Consider the following 27,144-nt stretch of genomic DNA (forward strand, 5'->3'; position numbering starts at 1 on the left):
TTTGTCTTTTTTCCCCCTTCCTGCCCCTCACCTTGAGAAGTGAATCAAACCCAAATGAATGCAGTTATCGAATATTATTTTATAGCTGGGCAGGCTTTTTTTTTTTTAAAGAAAATGTTGCAATTTTAGAAATAAATGTATTGAACCACTAAAGGTATTATTAGGACAGAAGTAATTGGTTACAAACATATGAAACAGCAAGTTCAGATGGCTTCAGAGTTGCCCAGAAGTCACAATCTTCAGTTTATCTGCAGGTTTAGCAATAATAACTACTTACTGTTTGGATGCTTCTTTCCAAGGAGAGGGCATGCTGGCTCTGAAGGAGAGTGAGGACCATGAGGACCCTTGAGCTTGCTCAAACACCTCTGACATTTGGAATACACATATGGAATCCATTTTTTCTTTCTCTAAACTAGATATAATACAGTAGCGGAAAAGTTACCAAAATGTTTTGAGACACTGAAGTAAAATATTTGTCATCCAAATGCATGCATAGATCCTAGCTTCTTTGTATGTATTATTCACCTTCTCCACCAGCTGAACATAAACCATTTAACATTCAGCTACTGCAGCTGAATTTTGGGGTGTAATGGCAAAAGTCTGGGTTATGAAAGCTTTCCAAAAAGAATACAGAATGCCATTATCTTATTTGAGGTAGCCGAGGGACTAGAGCCTTGGGCAAAACTTGCTTGCTTCCTGTGATGACTTGGTTTCATGTCCCATACTGACTTGCTCTTGACGTGGCAGCAAGTTTTATGTTTAATGCTCACCAACCCCAGGAGCAATGCAAGCTACTGAATATCTCTCTGCATAATTGCCCCTCTTTGCAGTGATGACTCTCTGTGGCCAAAAGGTGAACCCATGGAACAGTTGCAGTTTGGAGAAAGAGTAATTTTCAAACTCTGGGTTTATGTTGAAGTTGAAGGTCTCTAGTTTTCCTCATTTACTTTGCTGTTTTGCCAGCACTTAGGGAGTGCCCATTAAGACTGTTATGGATCCTAAGTGCACCTGTTTCCAGTAGATGGCTATATATCAGGATACATTTATTTAAATAGGCTCTGTAAATTTTCCCATCCCAATTTGTGCCTCAATGCAAATCTTCTCATTCCATTCCTTCCCCCGTTCTCTGATAGAAAACATCTAGAATCTTAGGTTTCAAGAAATGTTAATTATACTGAAGCTGGCAAGGGTGGGATTGTTGTACATGATCACTCCCTAATTCCTCTCCAAGATGTAGTGAGAAGGTACAAGCCCTTGAAATTCTGCTAGGTGTGGTCAAGGCCACCTTTTATATTCAATGACTCCCACTGAAATGACTAAATGCAGAATGGACCCGAATCACTGCAGTGACATTAGACCACACAGCATTTGGCATCAGTTGGTTTGAGGACTAGGAGTTAAATTATGTAGGTTAACTGCCTGCTTCCTTCCCCCTCCTCTCAACATTTAGATACCAAGTGAGTTAGGAGTGAATGGTACATATATAAAAGAAAAAAAATGAAAATAGAAAACGGGAGAATGTCAAGATATATTCTGTTACACAGATGGTTGTTTCAGGTGGAGGTGCTGCACAGCCTTTAGAAGCTGAACAAAAGGATTAGGGGTGAACCAAGGTTAGTGCCATCCACAGGCAGGGGGTTCCGTGTGAGCTCCTCCACTTGTCTCCAAGATCTCTTTTCAGTCTGGCCACGAACCTTAAGGTTTGCTTCTTTCACCTTTTCGTGTCCTACCTCTCCCTGCCATGTCACTTCCAATCTGGTCCATAACTCTCAATGAAGAAGCAACTGAAGGAACTTTTAGTCCCCCACCCCCGGCCCGCACCCCAATAATAACCGATGCGAGTTGATTTTAGATCAAAATGCGCAAGAGATGGAGAGACAAGGATCTTCCCGACTTGCGGCAACACCTCTCCTTCCCCGCTCGGTGACAGTATTCAGGGGTCAGATGGGAGCGGAGAGGAGCCACTGCCGTAGTCTCAGAGGAGGTCTCTTCCTGGTGTTACCCCTGCTGCGGCACGTTTTTCATTTTTGCACCGCAGCACAATGCAGAATCCAAAGCAATGGACCGCGCCCAAACCTCCACAGCAGCATCTCAGTGCCTGCTCCGGGCTAACCCCTGCGCCCCACCGCAGTGCACGTGCGCTCCCGGGACAACAGCAGGCAAGGCCTGGGCGCGCCCCCGCGGCCCGCGGCCGCGCGCGCGCTGTGCCCGCCCCCCTCTCGCGTGCTCGTGCCCGCGGCCGCAGCGGCGCGCCTCTTCTCCCCGCTGCGGGCGTCGAGGTGCAGGAGGAGGCGGAGCGGAGGAGGCGGAGGCCCGGCAGGCGGCGGGCTCCGGCGGGCGCGCGCTGGCTGCGGGGCGGGGGCGCGGCGGGGGCGGCCCGAGGCGCCGGGTGAGGGGCTAGCAGCCGGAGGACCGCGGACCCGGGCCGACGCCGCTGGGGCGCGCGAGCGTGCTGCGTGTCGGAGGTGGGGACAGCGAGGCCGCGGCCCGGAGCCTGGCGTCCCCGCCCCCGAGCCTGACGGGCGGCCAGGCGGGATGAGGCGCTGGCGCGGGGGGCGTCCGGCCGAGCCCCCGCGGCTGCCCTGGGCTGCCAGGCGCTAGGCTTGCGGCGCAGGCGGTACTCGGCGGCGAGGACGAGGAGGACGAGGACGAGGAGGCGGCGGAGGACAGGGCGGCGGGCCCGGCGCCCGCGGAGGGCAGACACGGAGCGGCGAGCGGGGCGCAGCGAGGCCGCGGCGGCGCGGCGGGGCCGCGGGGCTCGGTAAGGCGGGGGCCGCGGGCGGGCAGGGGGCGCCGGTGACGTGGGCAGACACCGCGGGCAAGGCTGTGGGGGCCTTGCTTTTCTCTTTGGAAGAAATTCTTTTTGAAGTAAAGGTTCGGGATCGGATGTTTTTAGGAGACCATCTCGGGTTTCCCCTGTTTCCCCCGACTCACTGCCCCCGCCTCCCGGGGGAACCGGGTTTCGGGCCGACCGCCTCCCTTCCGCGCTCGCATCTCCTGTTGCCCGCGGCATCGGCGGATGAGGGGTTCGGACGCATTTCTGGCCTGCTGCGGTGCTCCCAGCCCGAGGCTCCAGGCGAGCCGGAGCCGCGATTCCGTGGGATGGCAGAGGGGGCTCCGGGGACGCAGTGCTCCCAAGGGACCGCCGCGGGAGCTTTTCCCACCAGTGCCGCCCCTGGCGTGCGTGGAGTAGGTCGGGCGACACGTCCGTGCTCGTGGGGACTGCCGTGGAGTTTTCCCTCTCATCTTTCTAATTGGCTGAAGTTGCTGCTACACATTGGACGATACTGGTGACTTAGTGCCTTTTTTTCCTCCCTTGAACTCCCCGCCGCCTGGCCATATTGTTCCTTTCTCATTTTGTTGACTCAAGTAAATATTTTTGTTGAAGATTTTCGCAAACATCAAGAGAAACGGTAGGAAGAGAAAGTCAAGCCTGATTTATTTGCTTTGGTGTACTTCTGGACCCTTTATAACTTCACTTCTTGCTGAAGCTTGAAGAGGATGGAGGAGGAGAGGAGACCCACAGCAGGATGCTTGGGATGCAGTTTAATAGTTAGCTTTTAGGAATTAGAATTGGGATAATTATAATTTTGATCTGCATGCAGAATTGCAATTTGCTTTTGAAATGCTTGGGGCACTGCATGATGCTACATGGATAGCTGGCAGCTGGGCCACATTGCATTGTTGTCAGCTTCTCTTTTATTTTCCATTCTTTCAGAGTTTAATTTGGCACAGATTTAGACCTTTTAAGTCAGTCTGAATGGGAATAACTTATGTTACTTTTGTAAACCTTGTCTATATTCGTATTTCTACTGGAAGAAGAAAAAGCATATGGTGCTAGAGTACAGTGGCTCTTGGATTCCAGAAAATGTGCTAGTTTAATCCAGTAATTGGATTTGTTGTTGCAATATTTTTGGGTAGTGATGGTTGTGATTCATTAATATCTTTTTCCTTATTGAATAAATTGAAGTCTAACTCAGAATCTTGACATTCGCTTCTTGGACTTGAGAGTGAAGGAAATAGAAGGTTTAATTACTTACTGCTCTAACATGATCTCAAAGTTTTTTAAGTACTCATTGGTCTTTTTAATAGGGCTATTTGTGAAGATGGGGTATTATGCTGTTGTGATCTCCATTTTCAGTAATATCTGAAATCTGCTTCATTCTTAAAATTGGTTATGTGATGAAGCTTTATAGAAAAGGTCTCTAGGATGGTGTGCTCAGGCCCAGTTATTGACATACTGTCATCCCTATAGCAGGCCATGGAATAAAGCAGCACTTTGGACAGAGGCTTGTCCAGACAGAGCTGGGGTGGAAGCCCAGTTTACTGTATGGTGGTGGTGCACACTGAGGTGGGTAATAGGGTGTAAGTGGGCCAGAGAAGTGTTTTTTGGAAGAACTTTATTTGATTATATAACTGTTTTGTTTTCTAGGGAGAGGCTAAGAAACAGCCAGGCAGGCTCAACTGTCATTAGAGTCTTTGATGCTGGTTTGAATTCCAGTGGTTATGTTCCTTTTCTTTTCTTTTCCCAACCCCCACATAATTTTCCAAGCACCAGAAGCTATGCTGCAGTTGGGTTGAGACTTTAATGTCAATACATCCATCTTCACTTCTCTCTCTTTCTTATTCTCTCTTTAGATGACTTATTCAGCAGTGTTTTCCCTTTCCAAGCTGGTCTGGTTGTATTGTCTTCGTGGTATATATAGATTCACTGTTGACTGTAAATGCATTTAACAAATGTCAGGGACTAGCAGCTGTTTTCTTCAGAAGATCGTGGTAGCAGAAGAAAAATGTAATGAAATGAACTAAACATTGTTCATTGTTTAGTCTCATAAGGAATGAGAATGTGTTAGATTTCTTTCAGTTCCAAAATTTTGTGATTCCATTTCATTCTTAGGCAATCCATATGTAGTACCTACAGTTCAGAATTCTTTGGAATTTTTGATTATTCTGGGGCAGATGTCGTTTATTGAGACTTTGAGCTTCTTTAGAGCATCAGTTCAAAATATCAAAGAAGGCTACAAGTTAGGATTTGCAAGAAAACCTTTTTAATAAAAAATATTTTTTTTGGCATTATTTAGAACAGAAGTTGGCAAAATTCAATGTAGGCCAAATCTGGCCTGCAGTTAGTTTGTTCGTTTTTTTTGCAGTTTGCTTTTTTGTATGGCCTGTGAACTAAGAATTACTTAAAAAATTTAAATGCTTGAAAAAACAAAAGAATTGTATTTCATAACATGTGCAAGTTATGTGAAATTTAAATATCAGTGTACATAAATAAAGCTTTATTGGCGCACAGTCACACTTATTCATTTATGGATTGTCAGTGACTGTGTTGACACTACAACAGAGTTGCTTTCTTTCAACAGAGACAGTATTGCCTGCAAAGCTTAATCTGTTTATTGTCTGGCCCTGTGCAGAAAAACCCTGATTTAGGACTTAAATTCTTTTGACTTAGCACAGGTGTTGATTTGCTTTCATATATATATAGGTTAAGACCCCTGGAATGCCAGCTGTGGTGTAAACTTTCATCCTGGACAAACATTTTTGTATTTGAGGTACCTCCTTTGTAATCAGAGAATAACAATAGACTCTATCTTGGAAGATTATAGTGATGATTAAATAAAATGGTGCATGTCAAGGTGTAATACACTGTGTTAAGCACTCAATACATCATAGATGACATAGATGATGATGATTATAAATTCTGGTCTAAACAGTATGCCTAAAATATTGTATGTCGCCTTTGCCCCTGTAGTATAGTTGTTCTCCTGAGTGGTATGCTACTTGTTATTGAATTTTCTCTTTTACTGAACCACTGGTTTAGTTACCAGCTGTAATAGGAATAACTTGAGAAATTTCCATGTTATACTGTATTTTTATTAATCATTTATTTAGATGGTTAAGAATGGGTTGAAAGAGTTATGCTTTATTTTTCAGAGATCCTGGTTCTTGATAATTTTTTGATACTATTCTATGTTTGTATACTAAATTTAAATACCACTTGTATTTTGGTACTGGTATTTTTTGTTTTGCTTTTTTTTGAGGAAGATATGTGAGAAAAACCTATTTTAATAAGGCCAGAGTTAGATAACTTTCCGTACACATATATGGCACTAAGTCTTTATGAGTTGCATTAACATCTCTATAACAATCCTCTTCAAGTTAAAATAATAAAAGTTAATGTATTTATTTATTTTTTAAAGATAGACCTAGTTTACTATCCAGAGACTTTGATATTAAGCTGCTTTTTGAAGTTTTTGGTTGAAATTATCTTAACAATTGAGAAATTGGATGTGCTTTTTCAATTTCAAGTACTGGTTTACTTAACGTTAATCTCAAACTAAGACCGAGCAAATAAACACAGCCCATTGTTCTGACTGAGTTAAAACAAAACAGAATTAGGGTCATTTTGGCTCTTGCAGTCCTACAAATTGTGTAGTTTCATGCCTTAGATGATGCTTAAATGCAGTGAATTGATTTGAGGGCATTAATGTTCTCACGCTGTTCTTGTTGGAATAGTGGGATGGAGGCAGAGGGGCCCTTCCATAAAACCATAAAGCAGCAGCACTTGGAAAACTAAATTGCACGATTCTAATTGTAGCATCTCAAGAAAGTTAGAGGCCTAAAGAAGACCCACTATCATGAGACAGTATTTTCTTTTGATGTTAAAACCAATCAACCAACCAAAGATTTTATACCTGGAGAGTTGAAGGTTGAGAGGGAATATTCCTCAGTGTAGTAAAGATTGGTTCAATGGATGTTTCCAACTTCACAGTGTACCTGAATAAGGGGCCTTCCCTGGTATTTAAAGATTGTTTTATGATAGGTAAAAGGAAGTGATAAATGAGGTGTTTGGCTTAATATCTCATGCAGATATATGAACCAGAATGTTCAGTGTGGAAGTAGAATTCTGGTTTTCAGAGAGATCCTATTATTTGACTTATTGTCATATATCCATTTCCTCCCTTATTTTGTACTATGGATTATAATATACATTAATATTGGAAGTTGTGGAGATGGAAAGCATTGAAAGGAAAAGCATGTGTGACCCTGCACTATGGAAGTATGATCTGTTTACTTTGTCCCTGTTAGAAGAGGTAGGCACCATACTCTGGGAAATTTAAAGTAGATATTCCTTTTGTTTGCACTTGAAAGGGAAAATTATTATTATCTGGGATTCAGCCTTGTGATCTTGGGCAAGCCATTTGGCTATATTGTTTTTATTCCTTTGTGTATAGGATTGAAACAGTTAATTCCTGTTCCTCTTTTCATGGGAGAGATATGTAGTAAAAAGACTCTTAAGATGAGTAAGTAGCATTTTTAGCATTTTTGAAGAACATTATTATATGATGTTCAATAAGTATCTAATTTAAGTACAGACAAAAAATAGCAAAGTAGCCATTAACAGGAAAAGGAGATTTGAACTTGAAGTCAGAAGACCTGAGTTTTCGTGTTGGCTTTGCTGTAAACAGTCTGTGACTTTGGACAAGTATTTCATCTCTTCGAACCTAATTTTCCTTACATCTAAAATGAGGAGTCAGACTAGAGGTCTGTAAGATTCTTTCTTTCTACAAATTCTATGATTCTCTGATTTTTTAAAATAGCAGGGACTGTCCTCTTGCACTTGCCTGGTTTCCATTGAGCTTCTACCCAAGGAGAACCCAGAAGTCCTTACTAGTTGCTTTATATCCAGTGGTCTTCCAGATTTAGTAGGAATCCTGGCTCCAGTAGGTTGAGAGAAACCAAGCCTCTTTCATCAGTGAACTGAAAGTATTTACTGAGTACATATTATGTATTTTGTTCTATGCTCGATGCAGCGAAAAATAGATAGGAAAGAAGGTGGCCTTGACTCTCTGCCTTCAGGAAGTGTTCATTTCATTGAGAAGGTAAACTATAACATGAAAAAATATAAAAGTAGGCAAGGGGGCAGTGGGATGATCCTTCATCTGGCAGTTAGAGGATCTGGATATACTGTTGGAGAGGATACTTTGTGGCCTTGACATTTGTAAAATGAGCTTTGTAGACCCCCTCCAGCTTTGAAATTGGTCACATTTTCTGATGAAGCAGTAGGTCTAAATCAGCCTATCAGTAGACAACCCAAGTGAGAACTGCTCAGTCCAGGCCAGAATTTCACACTCTCTGAGTAATTGCTATACTTACTGGATGGAAGGAAAGGGTTACTTTAATTTTCTGGAAATGCATTCAAGGACAGCCTTTCTTCTGAAAAGTCAAGCATGTGAGAAGTGACAGGAGACCAAAGTGTTCTTCCTTCTGAGACAATAAATTTGTGCCCCGATCTCATTTATTTTTGCCTTCTTAGGGCCTTCACTTATTTTCTTTCCTAAATTATCATTTTCTTTTAGTATGTAAACATATCTTATATTACTTGATGATTAAGTGATATAACATATATTACTTGATGATTAATCATTCAACAAGTGCCATTCTCTGCGGCTTCCTTTCAGTAATAGGACCCTCAAGTTTCACCTGGGCACATGGACGCCCACCTACACTACATTTCCTAGCCTCTCTCTTACAGCTATGTATGGCCATGTGACTATATTTTGACGAAATGCATGTGACCAGAAGTGATGCCTGTGATTTCTAGGTCATGGCCTTAGGAAGGAAGCTGGTTGTCTTCTACTTCTCTGTCCCCCTTTTTGCCAAGAAGGTTGTAGTGCTGTTGCACCTTATTCCACCTGTAGGTGGGAGCAACACTTCAGGGGGACATGGATCAATAAGATGGTTCTTTGGATGATCTGGTGGAGCAGAGCCACCTCCTAGCCATGGACTGCTTATTTATCTTTGGATGGTTAAGTGAGAGAAGAGTAAAATTTTTATTGTTCGAGCCACTAATATTTTAACTGAATAAATCACCTATCTTAAGCCGCCTTCTCTTTCACCTTATGATTCCCTTCAGCTGTTGCCCAATTTCTTTGTTCCCTTTTATAGCAAAAGATGTTTATATTTGCTGTGTCAATTTCCTTACTACTTATTCTCTCTTTAGCCTGATCCATTTGACCTCTTGTTCTACTACTATACTGAAGTTATTTTTAATCAAGCCTGCCTGCCATGGCCCATATCTTGCCACAGCCAGTAATCAGTTCAGTGTCTACATCTTATTGACTTCCTACCAGCATTTCACAATGGCCTACTATTTCCTCTGACCTCTTAGCCTCTCATTCTCTCTGTCTTTCTGCCAGCTTATCTCTACCCCACAATGCCCCAGCCCCACATGAAACTCACTCCTTGGGCTCTACTCAGATTATTTCATCCATTTTCATGGTTTCAAGTACCATTTATAGGCTGAAAAGGCTTAAATTTCTTAAAAAAAAATCTCTATTACTGATTTGTTTTTCACCCTTGAGCTCTAGACTCATCTTAACTGCATTCCTCCACTTGGATGTCTAATAAACACCTCAAATGTAACTTGAACAATGCAGAACTATAAATTACTTTTTCATTTACTCCTCTCTCCACCTCTCCTAAGTCTTCAGTATCTCAATAAGTGGCACCACCATTTACCTAGTTGTGCAGGCCAAACCCTTGAAGTCATCTTCCATTTTTTTTTCCTTTTTATCTCATGTTAAGTCTTTTCGGTTCCACCTTCAAAATAAACTGAACCTGACTACATCTCAGTTTTTTTTTAGTAAAAAACTTAGGTTAGTAGTCTTTCTGCTTTGGAAAACTGCTAACAGACTTTCCTTTATTCTTGTCTCTATGCTTGCCTATGTACCCCTCACCCATCCCATACACAGGCACTAAAAATAATGTTAAATGTTAATCCGATCTTATCACCTGCGTATTGGCCTTTCAATACACTTAACACTAAAATTAAAACTTAAAATTTTACCTTGGAAACAAAACCTCCATCTTAGCCACTTATGAGGTGCTATGTCAGTGGTTCTCAACTGGGGAAGATTTTTGCCCTTAGTGGACATTTGGCAGTGTCTGGAGACATTTTTGGTTGTCAGGACTGTGGGGTTGGGTAATAGGGGGAATGCTACTGGTATCTACTAAGTAGAGGCCTGGAATGCTGATAAACATACTACAGTGCACAGAACAGCCCTCAACAACAAAGAATGATGTAGTTCAAAATGTCTGTAGTGCATGGTCTGGCTCCTGGCTTCCTCTTCAATCTCATCTTCCTCTGTTCTCGCCTTTGATCACTGGGCTGCAGTCAAAATGATGTTCTTTTCTTTATTAATAGACATCATTTTTTAGAGCAGTTTTAGATTTACAGCAAAATTGAGCGGAAGATACAGAGATTTCCCATGTACTTCCTGTCCCCACACAGGCACAGCCTCTCATTATCAGCATCCTTCAGAGTGATAACATTTGTTACAGTTGATGAACCTACACTGACACATCGTTATCACCCAGAGTCCATAGTTTATATTAGGGTTCACTCTTGGTTTTGTACATTCTATGCAGATAGTTTCAAGGCCCTGAAAATCTCCTTTGCTCTGCCAATTCATCCCTTGCCTTCTCCCACCCCAACTTCAGGCTACCAGTGATCTGTTTAACGACTCCATAGTTTTGCCTTTTCTAGAAGTCATATAGTTGAAAGCATACAGCATGTAGCATTTCCAGACTGGCTTCTTTCACTTACTAATATGTATTTAAGTTCTTTCTATGTCTTTTCGTGACTTGATAGCTCATTACTTTTTAGAACTGAATAATATTTCATTGGATATATGGCAGTTTATCCATTCACTTGCTGACATCTTGGTTGCTTCTAAGTTTTGCCAGTTATAAATAAATTGCTTAAACATCCATGTGCAGGTATTTTGTGGACATAAGTTTTCAACTCATTTGGATAAATACCAAGGCTCATGATTACTGGATTGTACATGATTACTGGATTGTATGGATTACATGATTACTGGAGAGTATGTTTAATTTCTTTTTTTATTTACTTATTTATTTATTTTTTAATTTATTATAGTGCCATTGGTTAACAAAATGTAATAAGTTTCAAGTGTACAATTCAACAGTAGGTCATATATATTGCACTATATGTTCACCACTCATAGTTAGATTTCTTTCTGTTATCACATATTTGACCCCTTTTACACCATCTACCTCCCCCCACCCCATCCTTTGGTAACCACTAGTCCATTGTCCATGTTCATGAGTTTCTGTTTATTTGTTATGTTTATTTGTTGCTTTTAGGTTTATATCCCACATATAGGTGATATCATGGTTTTCAACTTTTTCTGTCCCCCTTATTTTGCTTAGCATGATTATCTTGAGGTCCATCCATTTTGTTGTAAATGGCAGTATTTCATCTCTTCTTATGGCTGAGTTATATTCCATTGTATATATATACCACAGCTTCTTTATCTAATCACCTGTCACAGGACACTTAGGTTGCTTCCATGTCTGGTCACCATGAGTAATGCTGCTGTGAACATCGGTGTGCAAATACCTTTTCGGATATATGTTTTCAAGTCTTTGAGGTAAATACCCAGTAGAGGGATTGCTGGATCATATGGTAGATCAATTCTCCATACTGTTTTCCATAGTGGCTGTACCAATTTTCAGTCCCACCAGCAGTGTATGAGGGTTTCTTTTTCTCCCCATCCTCTCTAAAACTTATTATTACTTGTTTTGTTGATTATAGCCATTCTAACAGGTGTGAGATGGTATCTCATTGTGGTTTTGATTTGCATTTCTCTAATAGCTAGCAATGTTGGCCATTTGTATGTCTTCTTGGGAGAAAGTTGCTATTACTGATAAGCATGTATTTCTAAACTACAGTAATGCATTCTGCCGCAGTTAAACAAGAAGACTGATGTTTGAGATTTAGTAGAGCATATAATTTTAACTTCTTTCTTAAAAAACTGGGTCACAAAATTTATCTTGTTTCTAGGGGATAATCCACTCTCCATTTTTTGATTGGATTGTTTGTTTTTTTGTTGTTATTGAGCTGTTTGAGTTCTTTGTATGTTTTGGACATTAGGCCCTTATCAGAGGCATTACTTGCAAATATATTTTCCCATTTGGATGTTTGTCTCTTTGCCTTGCCCTCCCCACCTCCTAATATCTTTGGCTTGTCAATGGTTTCTTTTGCTGAGCAGAAGCCTTTTGGTTTGATATAGTCCCATTCATTTATTTTTGCTTTTACTTCCCTTGCCTTTGAGGTCAAATTCATAAAATGCTCTTTAAGTCCAAGACCCATGAGTTTAGTTCCTATGTTTTCTTCTATGTAATTTAATTGTTTTAGGTTTTATATTCAGGTCCTTAATTCATTTCGAGTTAATGTTGGTGTGTGGTGATAAGATAAAGTCTAGTTTCATTGTTTTGCAGGTGGCTTTCCAGTTTTCCCAGCACCATTTGTTGAAAAGACTTTCCTTTCTCCATTGTAGTTTTTGGCTCTTTTTTTGAAAATTATTTGCCCATCTAAACATGGGTTTACTTCTGGAGTCCCAATTCTGTTCCATTGGTCTGTGTGTCTGTTTTTCTGCCAATACCATGCTGTTTTGATTATTGTTGCTTTATAGTATAATTTGAAGTCAGGGAATATGTTTAGTTTTATAAGAAACTGTCAGACTTTTCCAAAATGGCTATACCATTTTGCATTCACTCCACCAACGAATGAGTGTTCCTCTCCTGCATTTGGTGTTGCCGGTGTTCTGGATTTTGGCCATTCTAATAGGTGTATAGTGGATGATGTTCTTTTTTTCCCTCTTGAACAAGCTAAGCACATACTTTCTTAGAGATGTGCAATTTCTATTCCTTTTGCTTAGAATGTTGTTTCTTCAGATCTTTGCATGACTTCTTTCTCCTTCTCTAGAGAGGCCTTTGTGATTACCTAAAAACATGCATTCTCTCATCCCAGTCTCTTTCTTCTACATTATCCCAATTATCTTCTTCATATTAGTTTATTATTTATTTACTCCTATGTTTAACTTATAATTTCCTTCATAAGCTGTTTGAGGGGCAGGGTCTCTGTCTAGATACATTCTGTATCTGCAGCATTTACTACTTAATGAATTTGTTGATGACAGAGAGATGCCTGAGTCCATCATGGGAATGGAAGACAAGGTTTACAGTGATAATAATAAATCAAAGGATTCAACTGGGAGCAGTAGGGAAAGTTATGATTTTCTGGAGGATGGAAAAAAAATTTCTTGAGATAAGGCTGGTTTAGCCTTTATTTTGTGATTAATTATGTAGAAGAGGAATTCACCTCCATTTTGTAAAGAAGCCAATGACAAGAGTAAGTTGACAGCAGGGACTTTTTAAGAAAGAAAGGTTACTTTAGGGTTTAACTTTCATATTGCCTTGTGTTTCATACCACTTGTTTCTGTATAGAGAGCTACGTCCTCATAAGATTGTTGAGTACTGCAGTTATGTAGTACCTTTCCCCAGTGTCAGAATTCCTTCCACATTATCCCTGGGAGAGAATCATCTCCTCTGTGCTTCTGTGTTTTCAGTGTCTAAAAACTTGGTTACTCACATGACAGCCCAACTCTTCTTTTAAAAAGATTTTTACTGTTTAAAAATTCCTTGTTATATTAAAATGGAATGTAGCTCCCTGCATTTCCAACACCACACAGATCTGCTTTATTTTTTTCTCGTGATAGCTCTTTAGCTGTCATGTGAAAAATAGCTGATTCTTTTATCTTCCTATCAGCCTTTTTTCTTTCCAGACTTAATGTACTAATTTTCTTCAACTGTTTCTCATATGGCAGGGTTTTTAGATCATTTTTCAGGCTCATCCCTAACATTTTTGGGATTCCAGGCAAGAATACAAATGCAAGTCCGTATGCCATGTTGTCTAAAAATTTACAAGTTATAAATCAAGCTAACCGATAGTTGTTCCATTGCCTACCTTAAATAAAACTTCATAATGACCTAAATCAAAGTCAGACAGAATTTTCAGACTCCCCTGTGTTCTGCTACAGGCCATGGTAAAGTTCGAAGAAAGACCCAGCCTCCAACCCAGGGTCCCCTTCTCAGTCCAGGCTCCTGGCTTTGTGTGCACATATGTGGATACTCCAGCTCATACATCCCCATGCAGCTTTCAGACAGCAGCTCTTTGACAATCTATGGGGCCTAGAGGTGTAAATACTGATGGGGTCATCTGCCCTTGGGAGGACCAAATCAGAGAAGAGGCCTGAGCAGATCTTGGAAATAGGCAGGAAATTCTGGACAAGGTGATGGTGGGGGTGTGTAGGCTGCAGGTGGGTACATTTTTTAGGCCCTGAGAACAACTGGTCCCATTGTCAAGGGTGTGGCCAGTGCATGGCCATCCACAGATCCCTGTTGCTTAGGTCCAAGACGTAGTTAAACTCTGGTCTTGATTTTGTTTGCCAGAGCCAATTATTGTAGAAAATGTTAAATTCCCTCTTATAGTGCTCCTAATTAGACATGGTATTCTAATTAGAGCTTCCTAACTGGTGTGCCAGGCAGTGCTCTGAATGTGTTACAGATGGGCCAGAAATACTGATTTCCTTAGTCCTCAGAGAGTATTGTCAGTGGCTGAGTGGCAAGAGCCTTTAGGCTGATCGCTGTTGGCGATTTACGGCTTATTTACCCCAGTGTGCCTGTACCAGTACAGTCATTTTCTGTGTCATAAGTGAAAAAGAATGGGAAATCCTGCTTTAGACTGATGTATAATGACTATTCAGGTCTCATCTTGTAAAATATTTTACATATAGTTTTGAGATAATTTTTTTCAACGTCATTATTTGGTTCACCTGACAATGTTGGAGGTTTCAAAGTAGGTTTGTGTCCTTCTTATTAATGAGGATGTAGATCGAGGTTAAGTGGATTAATCTAGCTACATATTCTCACTCAAGTAGGGCAGTTGAAACTAGAACATTCTTCTGACCCTTATTTTGGTATATTCTCTCTACTAACCCAAATTGATTTTCTGTGCTTTTTTTTTGGACTTCTGTCACTTCTGGTTCATGTAGGGCATACAGACAATTAAATTTTTTAGAGTTTTTCTATCTTAACTTATATTACTTCTTCATTGTTGTTACTTTTTAACCTGAAGACTCAACTTACGGTATTATTTTTATGGGAATCAACGAACTAATCCAGTGTCTTGAAACTTGATTCTGTGTGTTATCCATTTTGATAGCTCTCTTCCCTATATTAGTGTCATATTTAGTTATTACAGTGATGTTTGAATGAAATGGTCATCCTGAGTCATTTATAAAAGGTTAGATTACATTAAGGCAGAAAACTGCAATATATTTTAGAAATAATTCTTTTATAAACCAGTTATTAAAAAAATTCTGATACTCAAGTGTAAATTCACTTTAATTTAGTGCCCACTTTGTGTTAATCTTTACCAATGTTATTTTATCTAAACTTCAGAAAACTGTGGTCATTTGCTCAGATCACCTAAGTGTGGATTGATTCAGAATTCAAATGTAGGTCTGTGTTTTCCTCAGTATTACTCTATAAATAATGCGAAATGATTTATAAATATTCAACTTGAGCTGAGAAAGGGATGTTTCCCAGATTTATATTTTTACATTTAGAATAACTAATTTTCTAGTGTAATTCATGCACAGAACAATTGCCCCCTCTTCTCTCAAGAATTATCAGGTGTAGATGCCAGCAGCATAAGGTTGAGAAACCCTGTTCTAAGGGTCTTGAGTAGTCAAGATTTTACTTTTTATGTGTGTTTGTATATTTAGCAGACTATCATGGTGATAGGTATTTGAATGTATGAGAGATACAGAACTCCTTGTGTCTCCATAGTTTATATTCTTAATTTGTCTGCCTCCTTAGAACAGGTTGTCAATGAGAATACAGCATGATGTTTATATTTCCATTCTGTGTTGCTTATAGAGAATCTGGTATTTTTAGAAAGGCTTTCTCGATGGTGAAGGTTAGGCTTTTTATGTTTTAATGCTTATTTCTATTTGAACTTTTGATGGGGAGAAAAAACTGTAATATTTTTAACTAAGCTGGCTTTCATGTATTGACTTGCTAAGAATGAAGAGTTTTATTTATTGGTTAAAGCAATGATTTGAAGGAACTTGCATTCTAATACAAATTCTTTCTCTTTTTCCTTGTTTTTGAGTTCTAGACATGACCAGAACATCATTGTAGCACTTTTACCAGTTTCTTCACAGTAACTTTCTCAGACTTGATTTTGTGTTCCTTGATCAAGCTTGCCATACCCACCTCCTTAAGCTTAAGTTTCATTACCTCACTCTAACAGATCAAGAACCATCAGAGGTTCCCATTCCTCATAAGAAACTCTCTTGCTTGATTTTCAAGGAATGCTTTTTTATAATCCTAAGTTTAGGATGCAGTTTCACTAAATGGTAAATACCTGTCTTATTCATATTATCAGTAGCTAATGTTATTGCTGACATTATTTAATTATTATTGAAATGTCAGGAAGTATTCTTAGCATCTTACATGCAGTATCTGGTTTAATCACAACATTGCCCCATTAAGTAGTTACTTATACTAATTTTTTATTGTAAAATTTACATAACAAAATTTACTATCTTAACAATTTTTATCTGTACAGTTCATAGTGTTAAGAGTATTCACACTGTTGTGAAACAAACCTCCAGAACTTTTTCATCTTGCAGGATTAACACTCTGTGTCCATTAAACAACGTGGCCTCATTTCTCGCTCCCTGTAGCCCCTGTAACCACTGTTCTACTCTTTGTTTCTGTGCATTTGACTACTTTAGATGCCTCATATAAATGGAATCATACAGTATTTGCTTTTGTGTGACTGACTTATTTCACTTAACATAATGTCTTCAAGGTTCATCCATGTTGTAGCATGTGACAAGATTTCCTTTTTTAAGGCTGAATAATATTTTGTTGTTTGTATATACCACATTTGTTCATCCATTGATGGACAGTTGGGCTGCTTCCACCTCCTGGCTATTGTGAATAGTACTGCTATGAACATGGGTGAGCAAATTATCTTTGAGATCCTGTGTTCAATTCTTTTGGATATATATCCAACAGTAGAATTGCTGGGTCATATGGTAATTCTATTTTTAATTTTTTGAGGAACTGCCATACTATTTTCCACAGCAGCTGTACCATTTTTACATTCCTACCAATGGTGCACAAGAGTTCCAGTTTCTTCAAATTTCTGTCAACACTTATTTTCTGTTTTTTGTTTTGTTTTGTTTTGGTTTTTTTTTTTTTTGCTAGTAACCCTCCTAATGGATGTGAGGTATTATCTCATTGTAGTTTGATTTAGATTTGCTTAATGATGGTGATGTTGACTAAAATATGCTTGTTGGCCGTTTGTGTTGATCTTTGGAGAAATGCTCGTTCAAGTTCTTTGCCCATTTTTAAATTGGGCTGTTATTGATGTTGGAGATTTTTATACATTCTGTGTATTGATCTCTTTCTTACTAGATACGTGATTTAAAATATTTTTTCCTGTTCTTTGAGTTCGCTTTTCACTCTATTGATGGTTTCCTTTAATGCATGAAGTTTGTAATTTTGATGAAGTCTAGCTTATCTATTTTGCCTTTTGTTGCCTCTGATTTTGGTGGCATATTCAAGAAATCATTGCTAAATCCAATGTCATGAAGTGTTCCCCTTATGTTTTTGAGAAACCTCCATACTCTTTTCCATAGTGGCTGTACCAATTTTCAGTCCCACCAGAAGTGTATGAGGGTTCCTTTTCTCCGCATCCTCTCCAACATTTGTTATTCCTTGTCCTGTTGATACCTACCAGCTATTCTAACCGATGTATGATGGTATCTCATTGTGGTTTTGATTTGCATTTCTTTAATAGCTAGCGATGTTGAGCATCCTTACATATGTTTGTCCCCTCTAAGCCCCCTTCTATCTACTATCTCTCAAAATAGTCTCTGTATCTATGAGTTTGTTTCTGCTTTTGTTAATTGGATTGTTTGTTTTTCTGTTGTTATTGAGTCATATGAGTTCTTTGTATATTTTGGACATTAGGCCCCTATCGGAGGTGTTGCTTGCAAATATATTTTCCTGTTCGGATGGTTGTCTCTACCTTGTTGATGGTTTCTTTGCTGTACAGAAGCCTTTTAGTTTGATATAGTCAGTCCCATTCATTTGCTTTTACTTCCGTTGCCTTTGAGGTCAAATTCATAAAACGCTCTTTAAGTCCAAGACCCATGAGTTTAGTTCCTATATTTTCTTCTATGGAATTTATTGTTTTAGGTCTTATATTCATGTCCTTAATTCATTTTGAGTTAATTTTGGTGTGTGGTGATAAGACAACAGTCTAATTTCACTGTTTTGCAAGTGGTTTTCCAGTTTTCCAGCACCATTTATTGAGAAGGCTTTCCTTTCTCCATTGTTTATTTTTGACTTCTTTGTTGAAAATCATTTGCCCATCTAAACATGGGTTTACTTCTGGAATCCCAGTTCTGTTCCACGGTCTCTGTGTCTGTTTTTCTGCCAGTACCATGCCATTTTGATTATTGTCGCTTTATAGTATAATTTGAAGTTGGGCAGAGTGATGCCTCCAGCCTTGTTCTTTTTCTCAGGATGGCTTTGGTGATTTGGGTTTTTTTTTTTGCTTCCATCAAATGCAATGGTTTTTATTCTATTTCTTTTAAAGGTGCTGATAGGATTTTGATGGGAATCGCATGAAATCTGTATAATGCTTTAGGTAATAAGATCATTTTAACTATGTTGATTCTTCAAATCCAAGAACATGGAATATCTTTCCATTTCTTTGTGTCTCTCTCAATTTCTTTTAATGGGGTTCTATAGTTTTCATTACATCTTCATTTTTCATTTGGTGATATGGTAATGGCTAAACATGAGCACATTTCCTTCCAAAACAGTAAAGGAAATTTTGGTATGTCATTCCTGGTAGTATATTTCCTGCTAAATAAGGTTCTAATATATTTAGTTTGCTTTTTTCATTGCACCATTAATATTCTGGGAATCATTTAGTGAGATGTTTAAAGTGTAAATTACTTTGATTAACAGTACAAATTGTTTAATCTACTCTTTGCTCCTGGTGGGAAGCAGTTTTCATACATTTATTTGCTTAGGAATATGTCCTTAAAAGTATTTGGTGAATTCCTCATCACCCGCTTGCTTGGCATAGGAGAGAGGTGGAAACAGGAAAAATGCTTGGTTTTTACTGGCTTTATTTCTTGTAGCATTCCTGTCTAATCAAAATAGGGGCCGCGGCTTCAGGGTTTAGAGAACAGAATTCATGTAGCCTGAGCTGTTCTTTTATAGGCGAATCTCTTGAAAGATAGGAAAGGAAGGTCTGACACAGAAAAATCTTAGAAAATACTTCCAATTAGTTTTAGCTAGATTAGCGATGTGAAAAATATTATGATATTCTTAGTGTTTCAGGGTTACGGACTTCAGTAGAAGTAGCAAAAAAGGACTTGGTTAAATGATCCTATAAAGGCACTAGTAGTCTAGAAATATTTGAGTTACTAAATTTTATGTAACAAAATCTGGACTATTCCTTTTTTACTTTAGACCTTTTTCCTTTGTTTAGCCCTGTCTAGAGCCACTATATACTAAATTTTAGCAACATTTCTGTATTCCTATGATCTTTGCTGTGTGATTTTTTTTTTTTTTTTTTTTTTGCTTTTTTCAGCTGTATTCTTTTCTACTGTGTGCTCATTAAAATAAAAAAAAATGATTTTGGATTCATTTTCTTTGAAGAGTATCATGTTTAGCACAGTTGTGGTAGCTCAGTAAATTTTAAGTAGTATTTTCAGGCTTCTAGGAGCATTTGCCATAGAAACAGTTATGGAAAGTTTTCTATGTAGAGGAAACTGTCTCTTATCTTGGTACTGGTGAAGACCTCTCAGCATCATGCTTCAGTTGATTTGTGTTCGTGTAGTTTTCAGCTCTGCTCCTAAAAAATTTTATTTCAAAGATGGTTAATTTTGGGGGTAATTATTTTTGATTAATTATTTGGCTATAATGACAGTATTTTATTGTATTAGAATAGACTTTAGAGGTTGTTGTTAACACATGAAAGTAGTAGGAATTTATTTAGAAAGTAGTGTTTAAATGGACAGTTTTAGCAATTAAATGTTTGACTTATGCTGTAAGAGTTATTAAAGTATAAAAATAAAGGTAAAATTACTTGTATTCTAAATAATACTGTATATATATTACTTATCCCTATATGTTTAGGCTCTTCTATTTTAAAATAAATTTTATAACTGAGATTTCTTAGGTATGTTTATTGTCGTATTTTAAGAAAGAACTTTTAGATTTATAACTGTATAAAAACCCATGATAAATTTTTTCACTTTTTTTCATGTATGATTTAAAATAAAGACAACAAAGATGAGGAAAACCTTGAAAAACAAAGTAAACAGAGGTTTACAAAATAATAGGAAGTATGATAATTATGACAAGAAACTATAAGACCTTTACTGCCAGTGATGTTCTTTGTATTTGGCTAAAATCAACATTCATTTTTCCCCAGGTAAATAAATTATTTTATTTCACAAAAGAGATTTAATCATTTGTGGTTGAAGCATAAATGGTCTTTCAGTTAAGAAATGCACATGCAGGCCTCAGATGTAAAAGTTCAGTCAGTGTAGTTGTTGTAGCCATGTCATTGAAGGAATGGGGACAAAAATTTGTTTGTAACTACCATGGAATTGAGTATAAAGACGCCAGTCACCTTTGAACTTCTGTGGCTGTGCATCTGAACAAGGAATTGTTTGAGGATGGGAAAAACTGCCAGTAGACTTGGGATATGCTTTCTCCTTGCTTTCTACGGAATTGTTGAATGACCCTTCTCCAGAAAAACAAAAAAGCAAAAATCAAAAAAACAAAAAGCTCAAATGGAAGAAATTATTATTAGTCTCAGGAGAATCTCGTGTCCATTCAGCTAAATCTCATCAGATATTCATATTCCAAAGTGATAGTCTTTATAAAAATATTGTCTCTACTTACAAAAATAGCAACATTAATTTTTGCCATTTTATGCATTGGTAGATGCTAGTAGTTCCTTCCTCTGCAGTTCTTATCTTCTTTTAAAAACTATCCTCCAGTTATACTAGTTGAAAAGTCCTTCTGTATCTGGGTCACACTAATTCCTTAGCTTTTTTTTTTTTTAATCACTTAAAGGTTGGGCATTATTCAGAGAATGAAGTCCATAAATATTTGTCCAATGAATGAATGTATTAGTGAAACCACAGGAAAAATGTGTGTGTGTGAGAGCGAGCGAGCGAGCGAGCGAGTGAGCGCGAGAGCACGTGCGCGCGCGTGAGAGAGCGAGAATAGGAATAATGGCATTTCTGGTACTCTTTTTTTTTTTTCTTTCTCCCAAGGTGTTTAATAAAAATTTAGTAACATCTTTCAATATGTGAGTACCATAAATAAAAATATAGAGGAGCTCCTTTGCAGATGTAGAGTAGCTCAACCTTGAGTTAACTTTTCTTGGTTGCAGTTGCCAGTATTCAAACTGGACTCAGATAACAAGGTTTTATTTCAAACCTGTTGTTCTCGAAAAGTATGAGATATTAATACTACTATTACCGTTTTGTAGAAAAACTGGCTCTGGCTTATATTGTTGCATTATGTATGTGAGTAATTGTTGCATAGTTATATATAATAGTAAAGCAAGATGTTTATATTTTAAATTAATGGACTGATTCACCGTTAAATAGTGCATGTGCTTTGAGGTGGTCCTCCTTCCCATGAATAATGTATTTGTGCATTTCCTTTCATATACTTTTGGGTAGTTCTCTTTTTGATCAATGGGCAGCGTCATAATTTGTGATATATTGCAGAGATCTCTGATAATTTAGCTTAACTGGAGCCACTGAGATTGAGCTTTTGACTTCATTAGCAGCTTTGTCCTTGAATGATAAGAGATGAGGTTGAAAAATCAGTATGGTAGTTATAAGAAAGATGATTGACTTTTTAGTAAATTTTCTAAATGTATCTATGTATATATTAAAATACTGATTTACCAGAAGTTTAACATAAATTCTTAACTCATTTATACTTGGAGACTTTTGTTCATCATATTCATATGAAAAATTACTTTAGAAGTTTAGCTTTAAGTCTTGATTTATCAGCTCCTCTTATGAAATATAACAATATACTAGCAGAAGTTCTTCAGTCTCTTCTTTAGGTCTTTCTTAATATACCTAAGATGAGTAGGGCTTCCAAGTGTCTGTGATCCTCAATGGAGGTAGAAATGTAGAATGGCGGGGACTTATAGCCATAAAGGGAAACGTTTGTCAGGGGAAATTGTTGAAAGAGAGTGAGAGCTGGGAGCTGGGAGCTGGGAGCCGGGAGCCGGGGCCGGGGGGGGGAGAGGCAGGCCGGGAGGCCGGGAGCCGGGAGCGAGCCGGGAGCCTGGGAGCAGGAGCGGGAGCTGGAGAGGGATACAGGAACATATAAGGTACAAATAGCTGCAGATGAGCAACCTTTCAGACCCCACTCTAAAGGAAATAAGAGAATAGACTCAAAATTAGCAACTGAAGGTATCAGATGATCTTTCTCTGGTAGAGGAGACAATCTTTAACTGTTTCAAAGATTAAAAAAATTAATTTCCTTGAATTAATTGATATATATCTTCAGTTTAGCTTTGGTTTATTTTAATTAAAGTCTTTCCTGCGATATATAGTAAACTTAGTTTAGACTTTAATGTGATAGTTGTTTAAGAGAGAACAAGCAAACCTTTGCACAAAATAGAGAATGTATTTGACAGAATGCTATAACATTGCCATGTAATATTTAGTGAATTGAATATTTTCTTTTTAAAATCTCCTGTGAAATATATTGTTACTATTTTAGACAATAATACGAATTTTTTTGAATAGTGTACTCCATTTTATTAAAATGAATAGTTTATACAGGGAAAAGATAAAGAGGACTGAAGAATATGGGGAATGCTGGGTAAGTATAGCTTTATTCATACCTGTTATATCAAGAGGGAAAGTTTGTGTTTTGATAGCTATTTCAGCATAAAAGTGCCACATTACTTGATTTTATGAAATGGCAAATAATAAATTTAAAATAAAAAAATAGTAATTTGGATAGTGAATAATGCTTTGGGTCAGAAAAGAGCACACTGAGAATTCATTTGTTTATTCTGAAAAAATCTGTCAGGAAATGATTACTCTCTTTAGGATTTAAGAAGTTTTGTTTTTTTAATTCATTATTAACTTATAACATCTAAAAACTGAGTATTTCAGAAACTGTATTCAATATTTTTGTAATTCTCTTTATAAAAGATTAACATTGAAGTATGAAAGGGACTCTACGCAGACATCCATCTGTAGCTGCTAGCTGAAGAAATGGTGGCTGTAACTCGTCTTTTAATATGGTAGTACCTGAACTTTTACATTTCTCCCTGTGGTAAACAGTATGAAAAATACGTTGGAAAAATAGTTGCCAGAATTGTACCACAGAAAATTTCTTCTAGTGTCATGAGCCACAAATTTGTAAGTTGCTAGATTAAAAAAAGATATTCAGTATTGGTAAACGCATCATTAGTAAACTCATCATAGCTGTGGTGGAGCTTCCTAATTGCCTAATATCCATTTCTCCTCTTTTCCTTTCTAATAGAACATTAAATTTTGTTAGAAGCAGAAGTATGCCTAGCTACAAAACTATATATTTCTTAGCCTCCTTTCCAGCTGGAGTGACCCTGTGACATAATGCTGGTCAGTGAGATGCAGGCAGAAATTTCTGAATGAAGTTTTTGGAAAAGCCTTTTCACCTGTTTCTTTTTCTTCCTATTTAGAGGTTAGACATGATGCCTAGAGCTGTACTAGCATCCTAGAGAACTTTAGAGAAGAGCCAAGAGATTTAGAGATCTTAGCCCATATATTCTTTTTTAAAATAATTTTTTATTTTTCAACAGTTAGCTCATATTGTTCATGAACTGCCAGACCAAAAACAGCAAGTGCGCTCTCTGAACTTCCATTTCATGAAAATGAACCCCTTACCTTGTTTAAGCCTCTGTTACAAGCATCAGAACATTATCTCTAACTGACATAATAATTTATATGCCCATTAAGACATACTTTCAGGAGATTTGAAATTTTCTGATAATTTTTTATGGGATATTTTTTATTTTATAAGATATATTTACATATATTTTTTGATTCTATTTGTTATTATTTTATTATAGTGACATTGGTTAACAACTGATAATAATTTAACAAGGAATTTAATCTAACTTTAAATCCAAAAGACCCTGGACTTTTTGGAATTATTTATTTGAGATTTGATTGGGCCAGCTGGATATTCAGCTGGATGGCTATTGGTTACTGCTAGAAGTTTGAAGGAAATGTAGTATTCATAAACAGTCTCGTATTTCTCACTATTCTTTCTTTCTTTTTTTTCTTTTCTTTTTTCCCACTGTTATTTCATCTACTTTCTCATTTCAGGTCCCTGGTGTCATCTGACTCCATAATCTGTATTGAAACTATTAGAGCTCCCTATGAGTGGAGGGGATTTAAGGTAGTTATAGCACAAGAGTCTGATAACCTGATCTCCCTCATTCCAAGATTAACTGGAGATTGCCCCCCGCTTTTTTAGAAAAAAAAACTGATGTATGTGTAATATACGTATAGGGAAAGTACACAGATCATACATGGCTAGCTCATCAAGAAACAGAAGTTCCTCCATTGTCCTTGTGGATTATTAGTGTCCAGACGTCTAACAGCATAAAATAGTATTTGCCTGTATTTCTATTTTATATACATGAAATCGCACAGAATATACTCTTTTGTGTCTGCTTTCTTTTGCTCAGCATTTTCTGTGAGATTTGTCCATATTGTTACCTGTAATTATAGATCATTCATTCTCATTGCTGTGTAGCATTTTGTTGTGTGAGTGACTATATCCCAGCTTATCTACTGTTGGGCATTTGGATTGTTTCTAGTTTTTTATTTTTATTTTATTATTTTATTTTTAAATTTAAAAAAAATTTCAATTTCAGTTGACATAGAGTATTATATTAGTTTCAGGTATACAACATAATGATTAGACATTTATGTAACTTTATGAAGTCATCACCCCACTAATTTGACCATTATGAATGTAGATGCTGAGAACATTCTAATACATAGCTTTGGTAAGTATGTGTCAGTATTCTGTTGAGGATATGCCTTGGAATGGAATTGCTGAATCATAGGGTATCAGCAATATATGAGAGTTTTAGCTTCTCTGTACTCTCACTAGCAGTTGATATGTTCTTTGTTTTTAACCTAGTCATTTAGGTGGGTGTGTATTTCGTGAAGTGCCTGTTAAAGACTTTTGCCCATTTTTTTCTGTCGAGTTGTGTGTCTTTTTTTTATTGCTTGTGGGAGTCCTTTTTATATTCTGGATACTAATCCTTAGTCAGATATTTGTACTATGGATATCTTTTCCTAATCTGCGAGTTACTTTTTCACTCCTTAAGTGTCTTTTGAGGACTAGGTCTTATTTAATTTATCAGCTTTTCCTTTATAGTTAGAACTTTTTGGGTACCATTAAAAAATATCTTTGCCTACTCCAATATCACAAAGATGATGATCTATGTTTTTTCTATGAAAACTCTGTTTTACCTTTTATATCTAGATCTGCCTTCCATCTAGAATCGACTTTTGTGTAGGAATTGTGGGGGGAGCGGTTCAAAACATTTATTTTTCTTACAGATATTTAGTTTTGTCAGCACTATTTATTAAAAAGATTATCTTTTTCCCCACCACCCTGCAGTGTCAGCTTTGTTGTAAGTCTGGTAACCAAATATGTGTAGATTGTGTCTGTTCTCTCTTCTGTTTCTGTTAGTCTTTTGTGAACACTATACTGTCTTAATTATTTTAGCTTTATAACACATTTTCTTAACTGTTAGTGTTAAATTCTCCAGCTTTTTTCTCCTTTTTTTCTTCTGTTTTCCTTAGCTAACCTTGGTGATTTTCATCTGGTTAGGTGTAGTTAATATTCATTTTGTATGCCTTCTAATTTCTACCATATACATCCTTCAACTGACTGAAATATTACTAGCTTAATCCACTTAGCTATCAAGGAAACTTCTAACCTTTTAGTGGATTTTCAGATTTATTGAGTAAACAGAATAATTTCTTGGTGCACACACAATGCATCAGATTTAAAATCAATGCTCACGTTTAGCATAAATCACTGCAGTGTGTGCAGTAATCAAATATTTAGTTTAAATGTGTGTATTTAATTGCACTGATGTTTAATTTTCTCATTTGTAAGTAATCAGCTGTTTTGTTTATTATGACCAGCTCTGTAGATGCCATATTTGAGAATTAGTTTGCTTCAAAAAGATGAAACAGGAATAGTGAAATAAAAATAAGACGAATCCATCTGGAAGAATGAATCATCTGTGTATGACATTTGAAGGCAATGATCTTTGTTAGTAAGAACGTGATATTTTCAGTTGGAATAAATTTCTTCCAATGTCCTATCCTTCTTTTCCCCTTCCATTTCATGTTGATTCACTTGAGGGAGATCAAAAGGTTTCAAAGTAAAATAATTCTGTTTCTTCAAAATTGATCTCATAACTTATTTTCTTTGGGGAGGGGGAATAGGAAGGAGGAAGAGAAGTAGGGAGGCTTCTGGATACAGTGATTATGTGTTCCAAATTCCTATACGACACATGTTATATATGATACATTATTTAAATTTGAGACTCTTGAGAAATTGAAAATATATGATCACTGAAATTACTTTGGGGAAACCTCTAATTTTTAAAGTGGGGGGCCAAATAATTAGAACATGTGGGTCGCATGAGTTTTTTGCCCCTTTCATTTAATAAATGGTGTTACAAGGATTCATGTTTGATTCAGGAATTGGAACTGAATGTGAGTTAGGCACATAAGGCTCTAATTGCACCTGTTTGCTTTTAATTACAAATAAAGAGTATGCCATTTTTTAAATTGTAATTTTAATGTAAACTTGAACAAAAGATTGCATAATTATATCCTGTTTGAGTTAGAATGACTAATCAATCCAAATTTGCTCTGATACCTGACAGCAGACAATTTATACAACCATATGGGGAGTAGAAATTCTCTTGTATTTTAGCAGGTCGGGTACATATTTTTGCCTAAAGATCTCAGTGGTAGCAATTAGTGAACAGGTATTTATGGAGTGCATATTGATTTTCAAATAATTTATAAGCACCAGGAATATAAAGATGAGCAGATAGATGTAATTCCTGCCATGACAGAACTTTAGAGT

The 27,144-nt window shown here is 37.4% G+C and overlaps 1 protein-coding gene across 2 annotated transcripts in view; it reads left to right on the forward strand.

The window, feature by feature from the left end:
- Positions 1-2,722: 2,722 nt before the first annotated feature.
- ARHGAP32 (Rho GTPase activating protein 32) overlaps positions 2,723-27,144 on the forward strand; it is a 277,299-nt gene continuing 252,877 nt past the window's right edge. For both annotated transcript variants that reach the window (XM_039872712.1, XM_039872714.1), the window contains exon 1: positions 2,723-2,761. The gene's annotated coding sequence lies outside the window, so the exon portion shown is untranslated. The remainder of the gene's footprint in view (positions 2,762-27,144) is intronic.

Source organism: Pteropus medius, unplaced genomic scaffold (assembly GCF_902729225.1).
Source record: "Pteropus medius unplaced genomic scaffold, Ma_sr-lr_union100, whole genome shotgun sequence".
NCBI classification, from domain to species: Eukaryota; Metazoa; Chordata; class Mammalia; order Chiroptera; family Pteropodidae; genus Pteropus; species Pteropus medius.